Below are 10,129 nucleotides of genomic sequence, written 5' to 3' on the forward strand. Positions count from 1 at the left end.
CAGACTTTGCTCTGAGATGGGAAGGGGGAACAGCAGGGAGAAGCCAGGCAGTGAGAGCAGGCGCTTTCAAGCCTGCGAGGGCAGGGGGGCGTTCCCGGGTCCCCAAGAGTGCAGGTATGTCTGAGTCTCCAGCCAGGGTTTGGGTGGCGGCAGCTGCGTGTGGGGTTGGGGGAGGGGGGACAGGACTCCTGCCTGCTCTTCTGAGTGGGAGGCCCATGTCTGCAGCTGCAGTTTTGGTGGCTGCAGCTGTGCCCTGGAGGACAGGGATCCTGCCTGCTCCCAGCCCCGAAAGAGCGCAGGGAGGCTCGGATCTGCAGCCACAACTTGTGCAGCTGCAGCTCCGCCCAAGAGGGCGGGGCTCCTGTTTCCTCCATGAAGTGGGAGGCCCGGTCTGCAGCCACCGTTTGGGTAGCCGCAGCGGCACCCAGGGACGTCCTGCCCCAGTTCAGAAGGGGCAGGGCTCCCGCTTGTTCCCTCCGGCTCCACTAAGCATGCAGCCCCAGGTGCCTCCCTGCTGCAGCTGGTGTGATGGTAGTGGCAGACCATCTGGAGCAGCCGCTGCCATCATTGCCTCATTCAAATTGAGATTTTTCTGGGTTCTTGGTATGACAAGTGATTTTTTTTATTGTATCTTGGACATACTGGTATTATTTTATGATTTTCTGGATCTTATTGAAATTTTATATTTTAGCAGGCCTCCACTGACACCTTGCTAGTGGAGGAAGGAAGGGGACACCATCTTGGTTTTTTTTTTTTTTTTTTTTTTTGAGACAGAGTCTTGCTCTGTTGCACAGGCTGGGGTGCAGTGGCACGATCTTGCTTCACTGCAACCTCCGCCTCCCTGGTTCAAGAGATTCTCCTGCCTCAGCCTTGCGAGTAGCTGGGATTACAGATGCCCACCACCACACCTGGCTAATTTTTGAAGTTTTAGTAGAGATGGGGTTTCACCATGTTGGCCAGACGGGTCTTGAAATCCTGACCTCAGGTGATCCACCCGCCTCAGCCTTCCAAAGTGCTGGGATTACAGGAATGAGCCACCATGCGGGGCCTGGACACCATCTTGTTACCACTGGGTGGAGGTGGAAGTCCATGCTTCTCCCTGAGCCTCTACTGACATGAGGAAAGGTGCCTCATTTTTGCTGGGTAGGGGTAGAAATTTAGACACCCGATTCAGCCTCCACTGCTACCACCGGTATAGGGAGGGGGGCACTGTTGCTGCCAGGCAGGGGTGGAAATCTAGACACCCAGCTCCGCTTCTGGGGACACTGCAGGAAGGCAGAATGGTGCTTCATTATTGCTAGGTAAGGCGGAAGTATAGGCTCCTCATTCAGCTCTGACTGCAGTTTTTGCCATGAAGTTTGGCTGGAGTACTGTAAATGTTGTCAAAAGATTTTCTCTCCTACTAGGCCACCCATTTTCCAGTTCTTTGGCTGGAGAAAGAACTGGGGTTTGGGGGACAGTTTTATCTGCCAATATAATAATCAGCTGGCAATTTTAAAAAACAAGCCTCTGGGATTTTAAGTGGGATTGTATAAGCAAAATGGAATAAATCTTTAGAATTCTGATTCTTCCAATATATGAAAATGTTATAACCCTCCATTTGTTTAGGTCTTTAATTGTTTTAATATTATTTACTCGCTTTTAGCATACAGATCTTGCACATCTTTCATTAGAATTAATTTATTTTGGATACTGATGTAAATGCTATAATTTAAGATAACTTATTTTCCAATTATTTTTTTAACAATAATTTATTTTTATGTGTTGATTTTGTATTCAGGTCCTGCTAAATTTATTTGTTAATTCTGTATATTCATTTTGAGGTTTTTAAATTTTTTTATCTTTATTTATTTATTTTTTTGAGACGAAGTCTCCCTCTGTTGTCAGGCTGGAGTGCAGTGGCCCTATCTCGTCTCACTGCAACCTCTGCCTCCCGGGTTCAAGTGATTCTCCTGCCTCAGCCTCCTGAGTAGCTGAGACTACAGGCACCTGCCACCACACCCAGCTAATTTTTGTATTTTTAGTAGAGACGGGGTTTCACTGTGTTGGCCAGGCTGGTCTCGAACTCCTGACCTCATGATCCACCCACCTCGGCCTCCCAAAGTGCTGGGATTACAGGCATGAGCCACCGCACCCGGCCTCATTTTGAGTTTTTTATGTTATCTGTGAATAATGAAAATTTTGTTTCTTCTTTTCCAGTACTTACATACTTATTCCTTATTGCCTCATTGCACATTGTTAAATATAAATTGTCCAGTTTAATGTTGAATCAAAATAGTGACAGAGGATAAACTCATTTTATTCCATATCTCAGGGGGAAACCTTTTTTTTTTCTTTTTTTTTTTTTTTTGAGACGTGGTCTTGCTCTGTAGCCCAGGCTGGAATGCAGTGGTGCAATCTCGGCTCACTGCAACCTCCGCCTCCTGGGTTCAAGCGATTCTCCCGCCTCAGCCTCCTGAGTAGCTGGGACTACAGGCGCCCGCCACCACACCTGGTATTTTTTTTTTTTTTTTTTGAGACGGAGTCTTGCTCTGTTGCCCAGGCTGGAGCGGGATCTCGGCTCACTGTAAGTAAGCTCCGCCTCCTGGGTTTGCGCCATTCTCCTGCCTCAGCTTCCTGAGTAGCTGGGACTACAGGCGCCCGCCACCACGCCCAGCTAATTTTTTGTATTTTTAGTAGAGACGGGGTTTCACCGTGTTAGCCAGGATGGTCTCGATCTCCTGACCTCATGATCCTCCTGCCTTGGCCTCCCAAAGTGCTGGGATTACAGGCGTGAGCCACCGCGCCCGGCCAGTGGGAAAGCTTTTAATATTTGGCAATAAATATTTTGTTTGCTATGCTTTTTTATAGTAATCTTTTCTCAGATTAATTAAGGAAATACTCTTTCATCACTACTTAAAAAGGTTTCTAAAAAAGTTTTTATTTATTTTGTTTCTATTGCTGCTGAACAAATTCATAGGAAAGATTTTTTTTTTTAAATCCTGAATGGGTATAGCATTTTATCAAATGCTTATTCTCCATCAGTTGTGACAAGTGCATTTTTATCCTTTAATTTAAATGTTAAATCAACTTTATATTTTTGGAATAAACTCAATATCATACAACATTTACCCTTTTATAGATTGCTGGATTTGTCTTGCTAATATTTTATTTAGAATTTTTGTGCCTATGTTTATGAGAGCAATTGACCTATAGGTTTCTTTCCTTTTAATGTTCTTTTCCAGGTTTTGGTATCAAGGTTGTGCTGGCCTCTTAGTATGAATTGGGCAGTATTTTCTCTTTTTCTAATCCCTGGAAGATTTTGCGTAATATAAATACCATTTATTCTTTAAGTGGGAATTTTTACTTTTTTTCTTTTAATTCTTCTTTCGTGACACAGACCTCAGGGGGTCCTAAGAACATGTTCCCCCGGATTTTTTTTTTTTTTTTTTTTTGAGATGGAGTTTCACTCTTTCGCCCAGGCTGGAGTCGAGTGGTGCAATCTCAGCTCATTGTAATCTCCTCCTGCTGGGTTCAAGCGATTCTCCTGCCTCAGCCTCCCGAGTAGCTGGGATTAAAGGCACCCACCATCATGACAGGCTAATTTTTGTATTTTTAGTCGAGACAGGGTTTCACCATATTGGCCAGGCTGGTCTCGAACTCCTGACCTCAGGTGATCCACCCGCCTTGGCCTCCCAAAGTGCTAGGATTACAGGTGTGAGCCACCGCGCCCAGCCCAGGACCTAGAGGTTTTTTGTAAGATTTTTTTTTTCTTTTTTTTTAAGACAGATCTCACTCTGTTGTGCAGGCTGGAATGCAGTGGTACAATCTTGGCTTACTGCAGCCTCTACCTTCTGGGCTCAGGTGGTCCTCCCACCTCAGCCTCCTAAGTAGCTGGGGCTCCAAGTGAACGCCACCATGCCTTGCTCATTTTTTGATTCTTTTGTAGAGATGAGGTCTTACTACATTGCCCAGCCTGGTCTCAAACTCCTGGGCTCAAGCAATCCTACTGCCTTGGCCTCCCAAAGTGCTGGGATTACAGGTGTGAACCACTTTGCCTGGCCTGTAAGGAAATTTTAGATAAAAGATTTAAATCTTTATTAGGTATAGGATTATTCAAATTATCAGTTTATTTGTCTGTTTTGGTAAGTTATGTTTTTCAAGAATTTTTAAATATTTTAATTCTAAACTTGACATAATGTTGATAGTGTTCTTTTATCTTTATAATCTTTGTAGCATCTTATTGCCATTGTGATTGATTGATTTATTTAACAGTGAAGAATTGTGATTTAATTTGAAATCAGGCTATACAGTAGTTTATTACTTAATTTCTATGCAGTTGGGGATTTTATAGTTATCTTGGTGATTTACAGCTCAATTTCACAGTATTCATGAAGAGAACATAGTCAGTATTATTTCAATCCTTTGAAATTTTTGGAGACTTGCGACAACAGATAGATGTATGCTCTATTTTGGTAAATATCCGTAAATCTTGAAAAGAACATATATTCTAACATATATTAGATGCTACTAGTGTTCTATATATGTCAATTATGACAAGTTTATTAATTGTGCTGTTCATATCTCTATATCCTTACCAATATTTTTGTCAGATTGTCCTATCAATCTATCGTTTTCCAAGGGAGAGGTGTTAAACTCCTCGACTATGATTGAAATTTTGTCTATTTCTCCTTTATGTCTGGTTGGGTTTTGCTTTATATGTGTTTGAGGTTATGTTATTAAATGTATACGGTTTTAGGATGACTATAACCTTCTGTTTGATTGGCCCCTTGGTCATTATAAAACGTCCTTCTTTGTGTCTAGTATTGCTCTTCCCCTTTATGTCTACTATGATTGATATGAGCATAGCTACACTAGCATTCTTTTGGTTAATGTATGAGATATATATATATATATATTTCATTCTTTTACTTTCAATCTTTTCCCTTATATTTTAGATGCTGCATCTAAAGAAATGCAGGATACATGTTTAATCCTTTCCTTTTTTTTCTTTTGCTAGTTTTCAAGATATTAAATGCATTTCCTATTATCAGCCACATCTGACCCTGGTAGCGAGCACCCCTTGACCCTGACCAACTCTGAACAGGGTTAACCTGAGAACCAATAGGATATTGCAAAAATAACTACGTGTGCCTTCTGAGAACTTCCAAGGTCATAAAATACATTGTTACTTTCTATGTGGGGAGGCAGTCGTCATGTCATGAGAATACTCAGCCCTGTGGAGAAAAGCTGAGGCCTCCTGCTGACAGTTAGCACTGACACCAGCCATATGAGTAAGTTATCTTCTAAGCATATCCTTCCTGTTTTCAATTGGCTGCAGCCCCAGTTGACAACTTAACTGCAACCCCATGAGACAGCCAAGGCACAATTTCCTAACTATATGCTCCCAAATTTCTGATTCATAGAAAACTGTGTGAAATAGTAAACGTTTATCGGTTTTATTGTTGTTTTTTTTTTTTTTGAGATGGAGTCTTGCTCTGTTGCCCAGGCTGAAATGCGGTGGTGCGATCTCAGCTCACTGCAACCTCTGCCTCCTGGGTTCAAGCGATTCTCCTGCCTCAGCCTCCTGAGTAGCTGGGACTACAGGCACCCAGCTAATTTTTGTATTTTTAGTAGAGACGAGGTTTCGCTATATTGGCTGGGCTGCTCTCAAACTCCTGAACTCAGGGTGACCTGCCCTCCTCAGCCTCTCAAAGTGCCGGGATTACAGGCATAAGGCCAATGTTTTATTGTTTTTTAAAAGCTGCTAACTTCTAGGGCAATTTATTACATGGTAATAAGTAACTAATACAGATTTTGGTACATGGATGTGAGATGCTGCCATAGTAAAAATCTAAAAAGTTGGAGTGGCATTCATAGTGGCAGGAAGCTGCAAGAACTTTGAGGAAAGTGTCACTGAAAGCCTAAAATTTCTTGAGGAGACTGTTAGTTAAATTCTGATAGCCTTTGAGAAGGCTACAAGTGTGCACTTAAAGACACATGAGGAAGGTGTTACTGAAAACTGGAGACCAGTTTAAAGCTCATAGGAATATGCTTGCCTCTTTTAGTGAGTATTTTGGTGTTATCTACAGAAGCACTTCTGAGAATAATGTCTTTTTGATCAGAATCAGGCTGATGAATTTCAGAAACAGTTGGAGTTTACATACATAGAGACATTACATCTTGACAGAGATATTTAGCATTACTGGAAACATTGAATTGAACCAACAGACTTGTCTTCTTACTCTATTGTAAGATCGTAATAATTGGGAGAAATCAAAAGTATCTACAAATTTAGTTCAGGCAAATCGTGAACAAGAGGTTTTGGCAAAGAAGTCACCTCAAACTAAAAAGAATAAGAAGTCTTTCAACTCCCAGAAGACAGAATAGAATAAAACAGTGTAATATCTCAGTGACATTTTAGAGAATGCATCTATTGAATCATTCCTAGATGCAAATAAATTGTCCACACCCAGAGTAGAACAAGTTGCACAAAGAAATAATTCAGAACTTGAGCTGACATAAGCTGTGGAAAATTCTTTTCTAGCACAAGATGTGCAAACTGTTACAGTGAAACAGAAATGTGGAAAATCACAGCCAAGCTGTGCTCTGAAAGAACACTCATGTCTAATATAGCCAGTGTACAAGATTATAGTAACCAAAACAACGTGGTATAAAAATAGACACATAGATCAATGGAACAGAATAGGGAACCCAGTAATAAAGCCATATACTCATAGCCAACTGATTTTTGACAAAGTTGACAAAAACATACACTGAGAAAATGACACTCTTCATTAAATGGTACTGGGATTTTTTAATTTTTTTTAGGACATAGTCTCACTCTATTGCCTAGGCTGCAACCTCTGTCTACTGGGTTGAAGAGATTCTTGTGCCTCAGCCTCCCAAATAGCTGGGATTACAAGTGTGTGCCACCACATCTGGCTAATTTTTGTATTTTTAGTAGAGACGGAGTTTCACCACGTTGGCCAGGCTGGTCTACTCTCCTGAGTAGCTGGGATTATAGGTGCCTGCCACCACGCCTGGCCAATTTTTTGTATTTTTAATAGAAATGGGGTTTCACTATGTTGGCCAGACTGGTCTTGAACTCCTGACCTCGTGATCTGCCTGTCTCAGCCTCCCAAAGTGCTGGGATTACAGGTGTGAGCCACTGTGCCCAGCTTAATTTTTGTATTTTTAGTAGAGACAGGGTTTCACCATGTTGGCCAGGCTAGTCTCCAACTCCTGACCTCAGGTGATCCACCTGCCTCGGCCTCCCAAAGTGCTGGGATTACAGGCATGAGCCACCACGCCCGGCCTATTCTTCTATTTTTTCCTCCTTATTAGATAATTTGGACCTATACAAGGATTGTTCCCATGACTGTCTTCAAAAACCCAGTAAGGAAAAGGATAAAAAATTTTCTTGATTTCCAAGAACCATCTCGTTTGTTTTTTTGGTCAGGAGAAACTGTCCCCAAAGCTGCCTCCTAGGACAAGAGCCTCTGCTTGGTCTAAGCAGAGGAAACTAGAGCACACTTTTCATTGTGAGTGTTCACTGGCCCAGGTCTGCTCTGATCTCATGGTAAATGGGAACCATATTTTTTATTTTTTTGCGTTTGTTTATTTATTTATTTATTTATTTATTTATTTATTTATTGAGATAAAGTTTTGCTCTTTTTGCCCAGGCTGGAGTGCAATAGTGCGATCTCGGCTCACTGCAACCTCTGCCTCCCAGGTTCAAGCAATTCTCCTGCCTCAGCCTTCCAAGTAGCTGAGATTACAGGCGCCTGCCACCACACCTGGCTAATTTTTTGTATTTTTAGTAGAGATGGGGTTTCACCATGCTGGCCAGGATGGTCTCCATCTCTTGACCTCGTGATCCACCCGCCTCGGCCTCCCAAAGTGCTGGGATTACAGGCGTGAGCCACTGCGCCCGGCTAATTATTATTTTTTTTGACACAGAGTCTCTCACTGTTGCCCAGGCTGGAGTGTAGTGGCGCTGTCTTGGCTCACTGCAACCTCCGTCTCCCTGTCTCCCAGGTTCAAGCAATCCTTGTGTCTCAGCCTCTCGAATGGCTGGGATTATAGGCATGGGCCACCACAGCCAGCTAATTTTTGTATTTTTAGTAGAAATGAGGTTTCACCATGTTGGCCAGGCTGGTCTCAAACTTCTGACCTCAGGTGATCCGCCTGCCTCAGCCTCCCAAAGTGCTGGGATTACAGGCATGAGCCACCATGCCTGGCCAATTTTTAAATTTTTTATAGTGACAAGGTCTCACCATGTTGCCCAGGCTGGGCTCAAGTGATCCTCCTGCCTTGGCCTCCCAATGTGCTGAGATTACAGGCATGAGTCACTGGCTAGATTAATTTTTGAATATATGCTATAAAAATATTCCCTTAATGTGGCTTTATCTATTTGTGACATCAAAAATTTTTTTCTCCGAAAACAGTGTTTCTGAGGTGCTTAGAATGAAAAAAAAAATACAACTTCCAAACCAAAGAACCTGCAAAATAATGTTGCTAGGTAAACTAGGAAGGTAAGGTCACTAGGAAGAAAATTATAACATGACCATATGCCTTTATAAAAATATTTATATATGACAAATATTTAGGCCAGACACGGTGGCTCATGTCTGTGATATCAACACTTTGGGAGGCCATGGTGGGCAGACAGCTTGAGTTCAGGAGTTTGAGACCAGCCTGGGCAACACAGTGAAATCCCTCTCTACAAAAAATATAAAAATTGGCTGGGTGCAGTGGCTCATGCCTGTCATCCCAGCATTTTGGGAGGCTGAGGCCGGAGGATCACGAGGTCAGGAGTTTGAGACCAGCGTGACCAACATGGTGAAACCCCGTCTCTACTAAAAAGACAAACATTAGCTGGGTGTGGTGACGCATGCCTGTAATCCCAGCTACTCGGGAGGCTGAGGCAGGAGAATTGCTTGAATCTGGGAGGTGGAGGTTGCAGTGGGCCAAGATCGCACCGTTGCCTCCAGCCTGGGCAACAAAAGCGAGACTCCATCTCAACAAAAAACAAAAAACAGAAAACAAAAATTATCTGGGCATGGTGGTGTGCACCTGTAGTCCTAGCTACTTGGAAGGCTGAGGCTGGAGGATCGCTTGAGCCTCGAGGATCGCTTGAGCCTCGGGAGGCAGAGGTTGCAGTAAGCCAAGATCGCACCACTGCACTCCAGCTTGGGTGACAGAACAAGACCCTGTGTCAAAAAAAAAAAAAAAGGTACTTCATTTACTTTTAGTTATTTCATAAATGACAGAAGTGAAATTGGACATGTTTGTAATGAAACCTAAAAAAGCTTATTTTTTCATAAAATAAACTTGTAAATATTCCCCTTTCTCATCTTCTATTTTTCTTTTATGATACTGAAGAAAAACTTTGAATTCTTTTAGCTTTTTGGATATGTGGGTGGCTTCCAAACTGACTGGAACTCCAGGTAGGTAGTTCCTGAACAACGGTTTCCTATCACTATGACTCTTCTAACTTGAAAAATTATCTCAGTCAGTTCATGTTTCATGGACTTTGTGGAACAGTTAAAGCTTTCAGAAGCACAAAATTCTCAACTGTGTCCAAAATATACAAAGAACTCTTAAAACCAACAATATAAAGACAAATAATCCAATTTAAAAACTGGCAAAACTGGCCCCTGAATTAAAAAGAAAATTGGCAAAGGACCTGAATAGACATTTCTCCCAAGTAGATATACAAATGGCAAATAAGCATATGAAAAACGGTCAGTGTGATTATTCATCAGAGAAATGCAAATCAAAACCATAACGAGAAAGAATCCTTTTTTTTTTTTTTGAGATGGAGTCTCGCTCTGTCACCCAGGCTGGAGTGCAGTGGCACTATCTCGGCTCACTGCAACCTATGCCTCCTGGGTTCAAGTTTTTCTCATGCCTCAGCCTCCCAAATACTGGGACTACAGGTGTGCACCACCTGGCCCAGCTAACTTTTTCTTTCTTTCTTTCCTTTTTTTTTTTTTGAGACGGAGTCTCACTCTGTCGCCCAGGCTTGAGTGCAGTGGCGCGATCTCGGCTCACTGCAAGCACCGCCTCCCGGGTTCACGCCATTCTCCTGCCTCAGCCTCCCACGTAGCTGGGAATACAGGCGCCCACCACCACGCCTGGCTAA

General features: G+C 42.6%; 1 pseudogene; it reads left to right on the plus strand.

Moving 5' to 3' along the window:
- The first annotated feature begins 5,979 nt into the window (after positions 1-5,979).
- Positions 5,980-6,615, plus strand: LOC115932772 (myoneurin-like; annotated as a pseudogene).
- Positions 6,616-10,129: the final 3,514 nt, after the last annotated feature.

Source organism: Gorilla gorilla, chromosome 15, assembly GCF_029281585.2.
Source record: "Gorilla gorilla gorilla isolate KB3781 chromosome 15, NHGRI_mGorGor1-v2.1_pri, whole genome shotgun sequence".
NCBI lineage: Eukaryota > Metazoa > Chordata > Mammalia > Primates > Hominidae > Gorilla > Gorilla gorilla.